The sequence below is a fragment of the Lissotriton vulgaris genome, chromosome 12 (assembly GCF_964263255.1).
Source record: "Lissotriton vulgaris chromosome 12, aLisVul1.2, whole genome shotgun sequence".
Lineage (NCBI taxonomy): Eukaryota > Metazoa > Chordata > Amphibia > Caudata > Salamandridae > Lissotriton > Lissotriton vulgaris.
This window is the reverse complement of record NC_141700.1, coordinates 104,032,358-104,050,072: the sequence shown is the minus strand read 5'-3', so window position 1 is coordinate 104,050,072 and position 17,715 is coordinate 104,032,358.

Below are 17,715 nucleotides of genomic sequence, written 5' to 3'. Positions count from 1 at the left end.
GTAAAACTGAGGAGCGACAGAGGTGGTGGCCCAGCCAGCCACAGAGGGATTGATTGTCCACCTACAAAAACACCAACGCCAATAGGTCTTGCATTGTGCTTGCCTTCTGGCTTTGTCAATGCTTGTTTTGTCATTTTTTTAATCAAAACTGTGTTAGGGAAGGTCCTCGGCCCATATCGGTCCTAGAACAAGCATTTACAATGCAATAGTTCTCGCAATTGCGAGATTTTGAGCTATTGTCATTGTAAATGGCAATGCCTTTTATAATATCAAAAGGCATTGTAATTTACAATACCAACAGGTTAAACTTTGGCAAAAGCGAGACCTATTGTATTGCAGAGTGCGGTGTCTGTAAAGCGGGCGCCGCGCTCACCATTAAAGTAAAAAAAAAATCGAGTGCCGAGTCCCTGAAGCAGGTGCCGCACTTACCATTAAAGTAAAAAAAACAACTAATGAAACCGAGTGCAGTGTCCCTGAAGCAGACGATGCGTTCTTCTTAAAAGTAATAAATCATTTTTTCAAAAAGCATCACCATTGTACCTTGAGTGCTGTGGGGGTAGAGACAGTCACTTTTCAATTTAAAGTTTTATAGTGCTCCCTACGAAAAGCGGCCGCCATTGTCCTGTGTGGGCGCGCTGAAATTACAAAAAGCAGCCGCCATTGTCTTATGACACATGAGGGTTTGTTCCAGATGGACTAATCCTATAAGTAATTCCATACTCAATTAAGTCTTTTGCAATTAATTCCCTTGTAGGCACCCATTACCTTTTTATTGTCCCCATTGGTCAATAAACAAAATAGTGCTCACCGACTTATAACGCAGACGGTGTAAAAAGCCAAGTAAAAGGTCCAGTCCTCGTGGGAGGTTACAAATGCAGACAAGACGGTACCAAGGAGGGACTAGCAAGCCTATATATGAATCAGAAGCCAGCATTTATGAAAGACAATGGTACAAGCCAATTAAAAATATGGGCGTAGAGTGGGCGCGGCTTCAAAGCCATACTCCACTACTGCATGCCTCGCAGCAGCGCAGGTACTGCCCAGGCTCGACCTAAAAAAACATTAACTAAAAGCAAAGATATTTTTTGTTTTCTAGAAGAATTCATTGGCATAGGCGCCCCAGGCATTGGAGGGAACTAAATTGTATGTGGATGTGCTCCTTGTGCAAGAGCAGGATGATTTCACTCAGAGTGGAGTTTGCTGTTGGCTAAAGTGGGCTGACGCAGTGCCTCCTGCTGTATGCGCTAGTAGGCATAAGAAATATGTGCATGACACGAGGCCAATGGATCGAGAGGCCTGACTCAAGCCCCTACCAGTAAGTACGTTCCTAGAGAACCAGGACAAAGTCAACAAATTCCCTGCTGCTGCTTCTATCTCTAGACTACAAACTTGGGATTTGAAGTCAAACTAGTTAGTCTCTGGCGAATATTTCCACCTAAAGGCTCTCTCAAATTCTATCTTGAAAAGTCTGTTTCTGGCCTAGCTGTCTCTGCAAAATGTTCTATCTAATCACCCCAGTAAGAACTAATCCCTCTAAGTCTCCAGAAACTCAAAACAATTTGAAGCCTTATTCAAAACAAATTATGTCTGACCACACTCTAAGTCCGTGGTAATTGTTCATTGAGCCTCAACCGAGATGAAGGCCTTCTCCGTACAGGTTTCATCTGGACGCGAACGAATGCTGATTGCACATAGTGATGGTGCTGCTGTGGCGTGTGTGTGGGTATCTGCCAAGCAGGGCTTGGAGGTTCCTGCTATTTCCTTGGAAGTGAAAAGGAATCATAGTAGCAAGGAGTTGGACACTGAGAATCATTCCAGTGGAACTACTGAAACATTTCTGGTCCGTGGGATTATGGGTTTAAGTAGCGATTCCTACCTCTGCACAAGTTGTCCGATGCAAGGATAGTCATTTTAAATCCACATAAGCCCCATGATGGAAGGATGGCTATTCTCAAGTCAGTCTCTGTTGCCCCGTTCAAGAATAGCAGTTCTTATACAATGGAACTGCTCAATCTAGGAAAAGCCAATCATGTGTTGGTACAAGCTGCCTGCTGGAATGCAAGCTAATCCTGCGTCTGTACAAGCTCCCTCATGCAAGAGAGGCAGTCATTAATAGAACAAACTAGCTATTGGTAAAATAGTCATTTGTACCTCTTTAAATGCAGTCCAATATAAGAATAAGCAAGTGTGCAGCAAAGCGTGCAGCTGGGTGCAAAGATAATGATTTCTGGGCCAGTGCAAAGGCCTGATGCATGGATGGCGATTTTACGACCAGCACAGCTGTCTGATGGAGCCATAGCAATTCTTGAACAAGTTGAAGTATCCCAATGTAAGGATAACAATTCCTAAGCTGTTGAACTTGGCTAAATAAGGATGGTTAATCTTACCTCTATCTATACTTCCTGATGGAAGGATAGGAGGCCACATGGTGTCACCCATTTAGTGGTTGCAAACAATGCAATTTGCTGAATCATAGGGTTTGCGACCAGTAGCTGCCGGGATCATGGACGAGTGTCCGGGTGGGCGGTCCAGGGGATGTGGGGGGAGGCATAAGGGTTGCGGTATGGAAATAAAAAATAAAAATAAAAAAAATGTACCTGCAGCCAAACGCAGAGCGCTCTTCTGCTCCTCTCCTCACAGTCACAGGCTCACAGACTGCCCTGTGGCCAATCGTGAAGCAGCTCTAATGCATGAGAGCAGCTTCAGGATTGGGTTGAGCGCTGCAAATTTGCGCTCCGAGACCGGGGGCCAGTGCCTGCTCTCTCCAGCCCGGCAACGCAGCTCTGGTTGGAGAGCGCTTCAATGCGCATGACGATTTGGCCGCCAGGTGCACTGAGAGCAGTGCCGACCGCTCCTCCTACCATCCCCCATGGTCCTGCCCTCAAAGACGCAGCATGAAAGGAAAAATAAAACGTGTTTATTAAAGTTTTATTTTACCTTTCCTGACTTTTTTGAGGCGGCGGGGGGAGGGGGGGGGGGGAGCTCTTCCGCCATAATGGAGGCACCTCCGCTCTTTGCGTGCTCTAAATGACTTCTTACTCTGTACTCATCCCATTTTACGATTTGCTAAGTGGTTACCATATAGCAAAATGGATTTAGAAATGCATGATTATTCGTTAGTAGAAAGGGGCCTCTTTAGGCGTCCTGTCCAAACTGTGCTTCTCAATGCCATATATATGAATGGTTTGTGATCATAATTTCGGTTGCAAGCCATTGCAAAGTCACTGATTCCTCCAAGGAGGTGGTAACCCATTTGCAACGGTGAATGGGTCCACTGGCAACTCTCAAACTTTTTTTATTTTTTTTAAAAAGCAGACCTTTTTGTGTTACAGTGCTGTTTCCTTTAAGAAAATTAGCTGCATTTATAATTAAAAGTTTATTTAAATGTAATCACCGATGTGGGCAGTGGTGGCTCTTCCGCTAAGGATTGCAATTACCGGAGATCGAGCTGCCCCTTGCAAATGTTATGTAATTTATATAATATTTTATATAATATATATTATGTACTTTATATATTATTCTTATGTACTAGCAATTGTTATGTAAGTGCAAGGGCTTCGACCCCAGGATGGTGATTCTTGCAAGAAAGCAAGTAAGGTACTGAGTGTTTTTTATCGCCTGATTGCTTCCTGATTTGTATATGCCGGTGTGTTTTTTTTATTTTTTTTAATTTTTCTTACTACTTAAAAACCGGTACTTGGTCCATGGACTTAACAGGAAAGTTCTGATGAATTTCTGATACATTGACTCTCGGCGCTTAGGAATGGATTCTTCCAAATGCAGATATTTATCTGCAAGCAAAGGTGGGATAAGTTTACAGTTTGGTTGGTGAAAGTGTGGATTCCAAATTGGACTTCTAATCTTTGACTTTTGTAGAGAATGTACATTATCCTAATATTACATTTCACCAGTTTAATCATTACTTCTCTGATTGCTTGGCATGCACCAGTAGCTTATAATGAGTACTTCCCAATTAAAACTGAAGGTATGTTGTAAACAACTAGGTTTTTGGCTCTAACAAATATGCCTTCCGGTGGTGGGCAGTCCTAATGGAGGCTTTTTGCTGCAGACGGCTGTTTTCCTCGTGCATGAAGAGTTCACAGCCCCTGATTTTCAAGATGGGCCCTTCTCTCAACTTTTAGCAAGGCATTCCAAAGCCTCCACTGCAGGCAGTCGTACCCTTGAATTAGCCCAGGTCAGGCGGAGGCCACAGGCCCAGCCCCTGATGCAGACAGTATGGTCTGGGTGACGAGACTGGAGGCTAGCCGTGGCCTCCGCCCAGTCTGGCCAGGACTGGGAAACTCCTGTATCTAGTACAAGCTCATTAGCACTTTGAGGCGGGGCCCGACGCTCAGCTTTGATGTCATCTTAAGTCTGTGACCTGAGTAACACTGACAGGTATTCATTCACTCACAGATTACTCGAAGGAGGACCTACTGCTCTTCCCTAGGCCTGGATGGAGTTCCGCTATGCGAAGTGATCAAAAAACTCTCCCGCGCTACACGGAGTTCCTCAAGCGACGGAGTAGGTTAGGTCACGCAGTTTGTACTGATTTTTAGCGCTGGGTGTTTGTCCCGCGCTAGAAAATCAGTGCGAACGCCACCATGAGCAGTGCAAGAGGGTGCTGCTTCTTTCTGCCGCTCGAGTAGATTTTGTACTTGAATGGCATGTTCCTCAACGCGAATGGATAGTTTATCAACACGAGCGGTCTCGAACATATGTGACTGCCGCGTTGAGAAATCTCACTGGGAAGTCTTCTAGCGTTGGTTTTTCCTTGCTCGCCAACTTAACATTGGCAAGCGCGTGCGAGCGAAAAAACTCTGCTCCGCAAAGCTTTTCTGAACTCCATGGAGTGCAGAAAACTCTGCAAACTCTGCGGGCAAAGAGGAGTTCACCACCCAGGCCTACTCTTCACCAGAGCTCCCCGTGATACAGCTTCACAGGACTGGTGTCGGGGATGCAAAAGCAATGGAGATGCCGGGCTCCTGCATTATAGAAAGGACGAAATAGATATTTAAGAAAGACAGTGGTTTACACATTCTGTAAAACGATACAATGGAAATTAGATGCAAAATGAAAAGCTGATTCCATAGTAGCCTAGAGGGACACTTTTGAAATACAAGGTCCGCAGTCTCGAAGTTCCCAGGTCTATCTATCAGTAGTTCATCTTCTAGTCCATTATTTTTCTTTGCATTCTGGGACTTGTGGTCCTGATTTTATAATGGGATGAGCAGGACTGCAAATCCCTGAACACAACGGAAAAAAACATGACCTGGATGAAGTATGGGGGAATGGAACTGGGATGCTCGAGAGCTCTGAAATATGAGTGGGCTTAAGATCCTCATGCAACCGATGCAGCCACAAGGTACGTTTGACACGTTTTAACACATTGTTGCAGAGAAGCAACACTGGCTATTCTCATGGCCTCTTGGCTTTGGTGGGTGCTTGCTAGGGACCGTCGGCGAATGGCCATCCCAGCAGAGTCTCCAGATCTCAGATAGCTCACTTTTCCTCCCTGAAGCACTGGTGTCTGCTGTTCACAGAAGAATGAGTGTCTTCAGTGCACTAGTGTCTGGTGTCCACAGAAACATGAGTGTCTGCTGTGCACTCGAGCACTGGTGTCTGCTGTTCACCGGAGCACTGGTGACTGCTGTTCACAGAAGCACGAGTATCTGTTTTTCACTGGAGCACTGGTGTCTGCTGTTCACTGGAGCACTGGTGACTGCTGTTCACAGAAGCACAAGTATCTGTTTTTCACTGGCGCACTGGTGTCTGCTGTTCACTGGAGCACTGGTGTCTGCTGTTCACTGGGGCACTGGTGTCTGCTGTTCACTGGAGCACTGATGTCTGCTGTTCACAGAAGCATGAGTATCTGTTTTTCACTGGAGCACTGGTGTCTGCTGTTCACTGGAGCACTGGTGCCTGCTCTCCACAGAAGCATGAATATCTGTTGTTCACTGGAGCACTGGTGTCTGCTGTTCACAGAAACATTAACATCTGTTCACTGGAGCACTGGTGTCTGCTGTTCACAGAAGAAAGAGTATTCGTTGTTCTCTGGAGCACTGGTGTCTGTCTTTCACTGGAGCACTGGTGTCTGCCGTTCACAGAAGCATGAGTGTCTGTTTTTCACTGGAGCACTGGTGTCTGCCCTTCACTGGAGAACTGGTGTCTGCTGTTCACTGGAGCACTGGTGCCTGCTCTCCACAGAAGCATGAGTATCTGTTGTTCACTGGAGCACTGGTGTCTGCTGTTCACAGAAGCTTGAGTGTCTGCTGTTTACTGAAGCACTGGTGTCTGCTGTTCACAGAAGCATGAGTATCTTCAGTGCACTAGTGTCTGCTGTCCACAGAAGCATGAGTGTCTGCTGTACCCTGGAGCACTGGTGTCTGCTGTACACTGGAGCACTGGTGTCTGCTGTTTACTGGAGCATTGGTGTCTGCTGTTCACAGAAGCATAAGTGACTGCAGTGCACTAGTGTCTGCTGTCCACAGAAGCATGAGTATCCGTTGTTCACTGGAGCAGTGGTGTCTGCTCTCCAAAGACCCGTGAGTATCCGTTGTTTACTGGAGCACTGGAGTCTGCTGTCCACAGAAGCACGAGTGTCTGCAGTGCACTAGTGTCTGCTGTTCACAGAAGCATGAGTGTCTGCAGTGCACTGGTGTCTGCTGTTCACAGAAGCGTGATTGTCTGCTGTTTACTGGAGCACTAGTGTCTGCTGTTCACAGAAGAATGAGTGTCTTCAGTGCACTAGTGTCTGGTGTCCACAGAAACACGAGTGTCTGCTGTGCACTGGAGCACTGGTGTCTGCTATTTACTGGAGCACTGGCATTTGCTGTTCACAGAAGAATGAGTGTCTTCAGTGCACTAGTGTCTGCTGTCCACAGAAGCATGAGTGTCTGCTGTTCACTGGAGCCCCGGTGTCTGCTGTTCACAGAAGCATGAGTGTCTGCAGTGCACTAGTGCCTGCTGTCCACAGAAGCATGAGTGTCTGCTGTTCACTGGAGCACTTGTGTCTGCTCTCCAAAGAAGCATGAGTATGTGTCATGCACCAGTGTCTGCTGATCGTCACTGGCGCCTGCTTGCGGTGGGACAAGTACTCTCCTGCGGCCCGAGCGCACACCTCCCCATACTAACCTTGATCCCGATAATCATCGCAAAGCTCCTTGAAATGGAAACAATTACACCAAATCTCCGAGAAATAGATGCACAGGTTGTGTAGGAGTGGTGCATTCTGGGATACCTGCATGCCCTTTGCAAGGTCTGCCTCAAGGATGTCAAGCTAAAGCTGTTTGCTTCATTTTCAAACTCACTATAGGGGAGTGAAAAATGTTATTTTTGCAGTTTTTACTTCAGTAGAAAAACACAGGAAAGAAGGGGATCAGGTTTGCAGTTTCTAGATAATGCTTAGCTAATGAGTGTTCCATTTTGGTGATGGGAGTTGTGATAGCAATCATCGGGCTGCAAATAACGTTGCAAGGATTAGAAGTTATTTTGCTCGTTGGCGGCTCCTCTGCTGTGGCGTAGGAGCATCGCCCCACTGCTTTTAAGCAGTGCGAAGTAGAAACATAACATAATAATAACTTTGAGGTATCATTTAATGCTTTGTACTGCTTTGCGGGCGGATAGGCGCGCAGGCTGCTCTGCTCTCGGAGCGGGGCAGGGGAGGAGTTGTTTGCCCCCTCCTAAGAGTGCAATGACTCTTTGGTCGGCCCTCTATGGCGGTCCAAACCAATCATGCGCTCTTTCCCCATTCTCCATGCAGACTGCATTACAGCCTGCATGGAGAACATGTCCAGGTCCCCATTCCCTGGGTGACATCCAGCCAGGACACTTAGACCAATCACAGCGCTGCACTGCAACGTGTGTTTGGTATGGGGAGCCTGGGTGCTTACCAATCATTTTGCTGCATTGCAGCGTTGTGATTGGTCAGTGGGGGCTGCTCTGCTTCCTGTTCCACTAGGAGAGCGGCAAGGTATGTTAATTTTTTCAGCACTGCAGTGGCCAGCGACCAGCACAAGGGCTGCATTACCAGCAGCACTGCGGCGGCAAGGTCCAGGGTGAAAAACAGACGTCGAGTGTCCAGTGCGTTGCAATGGAGACCTTCTCTTCTGCGAAGTTGCTGCAGGCTCGGGCAGGGAGTCTTCATGAAGGCGACCACTGGTTGGAGAGGTAAGTTGGGATCTTAGGGGATGCCTGGACACCATTGGTTGGGCCACCCAAGTCCGTGGGGCGTCGCGTGCAGGGAAGTCTTCTAGCGTCATGTTTTTTTACCAACTCCGGTCATGGTTGGGGGGACCCTTCAGGTAGAGGCTGCAGCCGTCGTCTTGAGGGAGGTCGGGATCACCAGACCCCAGGTCAGGATCACTGGGGAGACCTCCTTGTGGTGTTGGGCCACTCGCATTCGGGCCGTGGGCGTCGAGTGCAGAGTAGTGCAGAATCGCTGAGTCGCCGGAATCTGGATTATAGAGGTGAGTCTGTGTTTGAGCTCATGGGAGACAGAGTCTGTAAGAGGGTCACATTGCAGGTCCTCTGGGCTCTGGTGGTTGCTGGACTCGCTGGGTTTTTTGCTGTAGGCAGGTCATAGACGGGACAGGCCGGTAGGGCTGGGGCCAAGACAGTTGGTGTCCGGTTCTTCTTCCTGGGTCAGCACGGCTCTTCTTCTTTCTTCCTCTAATCTGAAGAGGCAAGGTTTAGGGTCGCCCCTAAATACTAAATTTAGGGGCGTTAAAGGGGTGTGCAGGTCAGGACCACTGGGTCCCTTCCGTGGGGTGGGTACCCCCTATTATGCCACCCTCCAGTGGGAGGGGGCATGAGCCTCTTCCTAATTTGCGGAGTTCCATCATCCTCAAGATGGAGGGGACTGAGATAGGTGCTTCATCTTTCCTCCCCCACCTGAGGTTGGTAAAGGTGGGCACACCTCTCTTCCTAGCTTGGTTTTCCCGTCGGTTCTTCTGCTCAAAGTGGAGGCCAGAACCGGTGGAAGCCCTTTGCTGGGGACAGCAAAAAGCAGAAAGAGCTTCCAAAGGCGGCAGGCCCCTTTTGTGGATCCAGCCCATCCTGGGGGAGGAGGCATGACACCTTAGTTTATGGACCCAGAGAGCGGAGGCAGAATCTCTACCCAGGGGTCCAGAACCTTTTCTGGTGGTTGCAAATGACGGGCAGCCATTCAGAAACCCGACTAGGGCAGGTCGATTTTCAGGAGGTATCTCGAAGATGCCCTCTAAGTGCATTTTACATTCAATCCCACACTGGCATCAGTGTGGGTTTAATGTGCTGAGAAGTTTGCTACCAAACTTCCCAGTTTTTAGTAAAGCCATTATGGAGCTGTGGAGTTTGTAATGACCAACTCCCAGACTTTATACTCTTTATGGCTTTACTACACTTACAATGCCTAAGAATGAACTTAGATACTGTAGGGGTACAAGGCTCATGCCTCTGTACCCTCACCTTAGGGCTAATGAACCCTGCTAGAGGGGTGACTTACCTAGACCGTAGGCAGTGGATTGCAGGCATGGCTCACAGGGGTCTGTGCCATATCGACTCTTCACTTTTCTCTGCCCCAAAACACGCAGCCTGTAGTGGCAGTGTGTGGGTGTCAAGGTGCAGGGCCTCTAAGGGTGGCACAATATGTGCTGCAGCCCTTAGAGGCCTCCCCTGTTCACAGTGCCCTTGGTACCCATGGTACCTTCTGCAAGGGGCTTAACTTTTGCTAGGGATGTGTCAATTGTGGATTCAAAGGTACAGTCTTGGGAAAGAACACAGGCCTGGGAACCTGATTGGCAGGGATCAAGGGCACATCACGTCAGGTTGCATCAGATGTCAGGCAAAAAGTGGAGGCTAACCATGTAAAAAGGAGCACTTTCCTACAGGTGTTATAAGTCATGGAGTATGTGATTGAGGATGGCCTTGAATCACAGAGTTAGAGAAAAGGATTTTAAATGGGAGGTGCATGAGAGGCTGATAACCTTGGGAACCTCGTTATGTATTAGCATAGTGGGGAAGCATGATGGATGGTGTTGAAAAGTGTAGAGTAAGAGTGGAATGGAGAGCAGAGTAGTTTAAATCAATGAGGAGCTTGTTTTTACTTTGAAGATGAGGAAACGCAAGTTCGAATTGAGCTTGCGTACCATCCAACACACATGATACGTTGGTTGAAGGTTCCATTTATGCCATGGGTTTTCCATTTGTAGCCACTTGTTCAGCTATTTGCAAATGCACCCACGGTCTTGAGTAGAGCATAGGCGATTCTTTGTGCTGATCTCAGTGGAAAGGCAAGGCATTCCTCAGTCCGGTGACCAGATCACCCATCTGTTTGGGCAACCATCTATGTGCATGTAGACCTCCTCGGGAGGCTTTGATCCTACTGCACTTTTTCATATGATTACCCCTACCAAGATCGAAGAACCTTGCAACACCTTCGTATTAATGAACATGCAATAAAGACTCCTGCATGGAACTCCCTGTCCACATTTCTCTCAACTTCATTTACGCATGCTCGCTGATTCAGAGAGGGTTACTCTGGCACCTCATCGACTACTGGGAATTGAACAAGGGCCGATTGGCCTATAGGACAATCGGGGAGTGCTCGAAGTGCTGGTTTCCCATATCAAGTGTATGAGGTGGTTGTTTGACTGTGGGCCTAGGGGCGGGCGAGGCACTGAAGCCTAATGCCAGGCTCGGATCCAGCTCGAGGTTCTCTTGGACGTTCGAGCCCAACAGTAGCTGAGTTTTCACATGTCTTTCATCTGCCACCTACGCTCTACCATCATACACCAAAAATTATAGGCAAAGCAGCAACTTTTGATGAGAAACGAGCAAGAGAAAGAGATACTCTTTTAGTGTCTATCCTGTACAATGCGGAACTAGAAAACCTGGGATCAATCCCGGCCTCCCTGCTTCATAAAATTGTGTGATCCTTGATAAATATTTTATTTTATGGAGACTCTTTATTTAATTATCGCAAATGAGAACGGCTTCAAATATGTAAGTTTAGGATGTGCACTGTGCAAAAACTTCTGTGTTTAATTTAATAGATTACTGTTGCTGATCTAAGAATCTAGGCTACATATTATAGTGTACACATGCCAAGTGATTTGCAACTTAGTTCACCATTGGCATTTATGTCAGGGCTGTGAGGGACAGGAATGTTTAAAAACTTGAAATAAATGCCTCTCAATGCAGTGATATAATTAGATGTACTAAAATGAAGAGCAGCCACATGTTAAAGAACTTTTTGAATTTTGAAGAAACGCTATTGTATTTTTTTATATGATGATTGTTGTATGATTTATATGATAAGCATTTTCAGATCTTGCCTTGTACACCGGCTCGTAGAGCCCAGCCAGACCCATGTCTCGGCTCTGGCTCGGCTCTCCCTCTTAATTTGTTGGCTTGCCCACCTCTATGTGGGCCTGTTTTATGGTCTGGTGGGCTGGTTCTTATAGTTAATTTCTCTGATTTTACCATGAACGTGTCCTGCAGAATGCACAAATGCATGCAGTGGCCCATACCCTGCAGACCACCTATATGGTAATATAGTGTGTCTTTACAAGTTTAAAACTGCCCTGGTTTGCAAATGCGAGCTACTTTTGAGCCATCTGATTCGCTAATGTGGGCCGCTAAATTTGATGAACTACAGTCTTTAACTGTGAATAGTCATCGAATTTACTTCACAAAAATGTAAACGCAATTATTAGCAGAAATTCTCATATAAACATTCCAGTATCAACTTTTTTCAGGACCATGATTGTTGTCGTTTTGGAATAGTGAGTATGTGAGGATTTTCCACACATAGTGGTGGGGAATAAGGTTTCATTTTTCTGTTGTTTCACTTTTCTTATGAGTCTTTCTTTCATAATTTTTTAACTATTAACCATGTACTGTGTGAAGTCCTGATTTTCCTGTATTAGAGTCAGTTGACATGTTGTTTATTTCAGTTTCAGGCCCCTGATGAAGAGCTTTTAGAGCTCGAAATGCATTGGGCACAAGAGAAGATTCATCATTTCTGAATGCTTGTCACATAAAAATGAAAATATTCTTAAGTTGATACTGGAATGTTTATATGAGAATTTCTGCTAATAATTGTGTTTACATTTTTGTGAAGTAAATTCGATGACTATTCACAGTTAAAGACTGTAGTTCATTTATTCTTTGTTAAAACTGTTTAAAATTCAGTGTTGTTCATTTTTGAACCACATATAGCAACAGTGCACCGAGGTTAAGTGTGTCCCACACTTAAGATAGGACTTTAAAATAGGCACGGATAGGACAAACGTGCTACCTCAGCTGCACGCTTATGTCAATAAAATAAAATTTGTTAAGTTAGTTCTAAAAATTCGTAAAAGCCAGGAGTGCTCCTCTTACCCATTAATACCGCTTAATTTGATGCCTGGGCCTATTTCCTGCTCCTGTCCAACCCTGAGTTAAAAGTATTGACAAGGAGATGTGACGGTCATTTGGATAGGCCGGTCAGGAAAACATACAGCATAGAGTGCAGTCAGCTGCCACCCAGCCTAGTCCTAGAGGCTCCCTAGTCCTCCTGAATGAGGCTCCCAGTTGAAGTGCTGTGCAGTTCACAATAACATCAGTCGCCTATGGCTTCCCTGTGGATTCCAGTGCCCTCTCTCACCTACCCTAGTACGCTGGCTAGTACCTAAGTGAGGCAGGTACGCCTTCGAATTCTAGTGACAATCATCAGAAGGCCGGTCTTTTTTTCTGTACCTCCTCTGGGGTTCAAGGCCACCTGGGACATGCCAACTTCCCTCCCAACTTTTACAAACCAGTGAAACTTTCTCCCATCAAGCACTCTCAGCCAGTTCTGCAGACTCAAGCAAACAATGCTCTACACGTTCTGTCAGCTTTCACAGTCTTTGACCCCAACCCCAATGAATGTTGCCCTAGCAATGATTGTAGTGTCATGATAGCTCTTTTTCTTATCTGTAAATATTCTATTAGCATGCTATGTATTGTAATTGCATTCATATAGCGCTTACTACCCCTGAGAAGGCGCCAAAGTGCTTTCTGAGCGAGTAGCACGCTACTCCAGAACCCATAAAGGATTAGTGGTGAATTAGTATAGTGAAATATGAAAGTAATTTGAGTGGTGGATATGTTAGTCAGTTATTTAGATTCAGAAGGATAGCGAAGGGATAGAAGCGGGAAAAAGGTTTGCATTTAAATAGCACTTGTTACCTCTGATTGGGTGTTGATGCACTTTTTTGGCGAGTAGCACGCTACTTTGGAACCTATAAAGATTAGTGGTGAATTAGTATAGTGACATATGAAAGTAATTTGACTGGTGGATATGTTCGTCGTTTATTTGAATTCAGAAAGATAGCGAAGGGATGGAAGAGGGAAAAAGGTTTGCATTTATATAGCACTTGTTACCTCTGATTGGGTGTTGATGCACTTTTTTGGCGAGTAGCACGCTACTCTAGAAACTATAAAGGATTAGTGGTGAATTAGTATAGTGAAATATGAAAGTAATTTGCGTACTGTATATGTTAGTCAAGTATTTGGATTGAGAAGGATAGCGTGTGGTAAATTTCAACCTTACTTTCTCCACAACTAACTTCGTGTTTCGATGTCTGTTCTAGGGGAAGGATCACAACTTGTCTCTATCCTGTTCTGGCTTCTGTACGAAAAGAGCCCTCAGGAAATTCATCCAGACAGCTCAATTGCGAGAAAATCCCCCAAATTACATCTAGGCTATCAGCTGCCTGACCTTCCACTTCAGATGATTACATTTGCAGGAATGTTGATTTTGGTTGGAAGGTAAGGGTCAAAGTTCATTTCTGAGCACTTTGTGCCTTGTTTTTGTTGGATTCCCACTTCAGGGTTACTTTAAACCCGTTTTTCATTTTCGATAGATAGTGTGTTATAATATATGCATCTTTATCTTATTTTTAAAATACAGTATCCAGTGTTTGACAAGAAAGCTTTATTTTTGTTTGTTTCGGGTGATATAGTTGTGTACGAAATGCATAGTTTGCTTTTAAGTAAATAGACAAAATTTGAGAAAGATTATGTGCAATTGCTCATAACGTGCAAAATACCACACTGGCATTTGATATTACAATTTAGTGCAAAATGTGCATTCAAGTCCTTTTTTGTGGACACGGAAAAAAATAGCGCTAAAAACACTAGCGCCGGAAAGAGCAGACGTTTAGGTTATTTGTGTTAACAATGTGAATTCATTGCATAATTTTAGAAATTTTGCATATTAGGCATACCATGAAATTACAGAAATTGTGTGAGATTATATCATTGTAACTGAAATGTACTTGGTTCTGCCTTCGGGGTGAGTGCATGTGGCTGGGGCCTTCACGCTGGATGTATTATGTGTTTATATAGCTGAAATCTACATGTTTCCTAAAAGATATTCCCTTTCCTACAATACAAGCAGCAGTCTGGCCTGCCTGAAACTTCAAGACAGATTTCAGGCTGGGCGATTCTGCATCAACCAGTTCACTGTTCTCGCATGGGACTTGGGTCTACCATAAAATATACAGTGAAATATAGCCATGTGCCTGGCACATCATAGGTTATTGCCAAAGCTACAGGAAATAGTCGATTCAGAAGCTGCTGGATTTTCTTCGTAATCATGGTTTTGCCACATTTGCCACATAATCCATCACCTGCTTTATAATATGCAGATTACAAAAAAATATGTATTTCTAGCTCAAACGGTACAAAAGTTACTAAAAGCGCAGCAACACATGTAGAGTGGTCACCTTTCAGCTGCTTATTGCCGTATGTAGTAAGCGCTATATAAATACAATTACAATTTGGAGCTAAACTGGTATTAAAGGGGTGAAACTTTTACTAAGTCAGTCTTTTTAACCCCTTCCATGCTGGTGACGAACCCCAGCCGTCACGGTCTGCGGCGCTCGTGTGCTGATGACGGCTGGGGTTCGTCACGGCCCCGCCCTGTTCTTTTGTTTACCGCACAGCGGCGGAAACGGCCCAGCATGGAAGGGGTTAACATAACGTGTGTAGCAAGCATTTGCAAACAGTGGCGGCTGCTGTGCTAAGGCGAAGGAGAGTCGCCGCTCTGCTTATCAGCAGTGTGAATAAAGGAAAAATAAAATTATAAATCGTTATCATTTTATTTTTTCCTGCTGCAGCAGCTTTGTGGGGCGGGATGCTCTGCTCTCCGAGCAGGGGGAGGAGTGTTGGGCACTATGTAAGCGCGCATGACTTTTTGGCCGGCCGCCTCGGGCCGGCCAAACAGTCATGCGCACTTTGCATGTTCTCCACCCAGGCTCCCAGTCCCTGCCTGAGCTCCGAACCCCAGCGCTCAGTCCAATCACAATGCTTCATTGCAGCGTTGTGAAGCATTGCAATTGGCTTAGGGGAGCCTGGGTGATTCCTGTTCTGACAGAGAGAGATGATAACGGAGGAGAGATGTGGCGAGGAGGTTATTACTTTTTTTTTTTTTACACACACTTACAAAAACAACCGCCCGCCACCCTTGATCTGTGCCGGCCGCCACTGTTTGCAAAGCCAATAGTTGTCGCTATTGAGACCTAGTGGGTTTACTGACGATTTTAGCAATATGTTACTATATGTACAATACATTGAGGCCTGACCACCTCCACTGTGACACCCCAGGGCTTGATTATAGGTCCCAGGGCTCACGGTGCCACAGTGCCCCTTTAGAAGATGAGCTGTAGTGTCTGTTGCCGGGCAAAGCAAATCCAAACATCCTGAGCTTCTCTGGGAATCAAGTGCAACCGGAGACAAGAGATGGCGTTTGTCTGATCGTGCTTTTCACAAACTATAGTTTGCAGTGGTTAATACGTAAAAAAAATAAGCGCCGGGACTCTTGTCAGGGGGCAGCTTCTCCCGCCCATGTCTCCTATTAGCGCTGCCTATACAAGTGGGGGAGAGGATGTGGTGTAATGGCCAGAGCTACCGACTTCGGAGCTGGGGAACAAGGTTCAAGTCTCGGCGTGGGCTAAACATCCTGTGATTCTGGGTGAATAACTTAATCTCCAATCTTAATCCAAAATGAATGTGTTCTTAACTGGTGATCAAGCACCGCTGTTGATGTTTAAGTGCCAGTGCTGAGCACCGGAAACCACAGGCTCAAATTAAGCACTGATAGTATGTGATATTTAAAATTACCCTGCTTAAGCCAGAAGAGGCCCAGGGATGCCGGGGTTCATTGCAAGCAGAGCAGGCCATAAATGAAGGCTCAAGACTTTGTAGTTGCTCCCTCCCAAGAAAGAAAGTATGCAATACATGCATGCTTATCTTATTTGTAAAATACAGTACCCATTGTTTGACAAGAAAGCTTTATTTTTGTTTGTCTCAGGTGATATAGTAAGGAATACACATGTGAGGACAGGAGAAAGCTGGATGCAGACGATGGATCTTTTAAATTTACCACACATTCCACATTTTATCCTAATATCCTGCCCCCTCCTTCACTCAGCTTGCAAACCCCTGCAGTATTCCATTCTTTACGCTCGGTGTTTTTACTTTGAGACAAGCAGCAGGTCTTTGTTTTGAATTCTTTTGTAGAAGCGAAGGTTTGTTCAGCTGAGTGAAATTAATCAAACAAATAGAACCGCCATTACCAGCCAAGTAATCACCCAGTGAAGCATCAAGGCATTGAAAGCAGTCACCGAAAGAGAAACCCTAACAATAAACCAAGCAACCATTGTATGGATAAGCACTAAAATGAGCTTTACTGGCCATTGTAAAGATAAATGTCGTAAGCAGCATTCAATCAGCCTAATGCATGTGCCAGAACCCGGACAAGCAGTCATCCCACCCCTGAACTTGGTAAGTAATCATCCCGATTGCAAGCTCAGAGACTCAGTCAACCTATAATCCAATGGATAAGCATAAGAAAACAGCCAAGCAACCACCCGAGGTATAAGAAGTCAAACAATCACCATAAGAATAAACATTTTAAACAACCAATCAAGCACCCATTCCTGTCTCTCTTACTTTGTCCTTTCACTCTCTCCTTTCATGCTCTGAATTACCTCTTCTGTACAACCTTATGCTTTTCAATCCCCTGAGCCCCCTTATATTCTCCAAATCCTTTCTCCTTTTCTTCCTTCTTTAACAGTATTCCCTTCTTCCTCCTGTCTGCCTGTTTTCCTTCCCTTTCTCTTTCTCCTTTCTGCATGGGGTTGCAGTATACATGGAAAACAAACTGCTAAAGCCCAACTGGGTTTCTTTTTACCCGAGCACTCTCTTGACTGGTTCTGTCCGTGAGAAAATGTTCATCAAACTTTTCAACTCTAATTTAGCAAACCATCAACTGAACCCTTGGTAAAAATGAATCGGGGTAAAATTGGAGACATCAACATCCTTTTCTATAACTATGTCCTTCATCAGGCTAACAAAGACCTGCAAAGTAATCATTCTACTACGAACTTAGACCAGAACCCAGATGCTCCAATCATCAAAGTCAAGCCCAAAAATCAGCCCATCAGTCACCCCTAGGACTAGCATTAGGGCTCATGCAGTCATCCGGAATCGTCTTAAGATCAAGCGGCAGCTAAGCCGAGCAATCATTATAGAAATATGGACTCTATGCTCAAGAAGAAGTCATCCCAATACCAGGCAGGGCTGGACTGGCCTTGGCAACCATCGGGCGTTTCTCCGGGAGGCTGAAAGGAATGGGCTGATGTTGCAGTGGTGGGGGCAGCTTTTATCACTGGGGTCGGTTTTGCATTGGTGCTGCTATATCGGCCT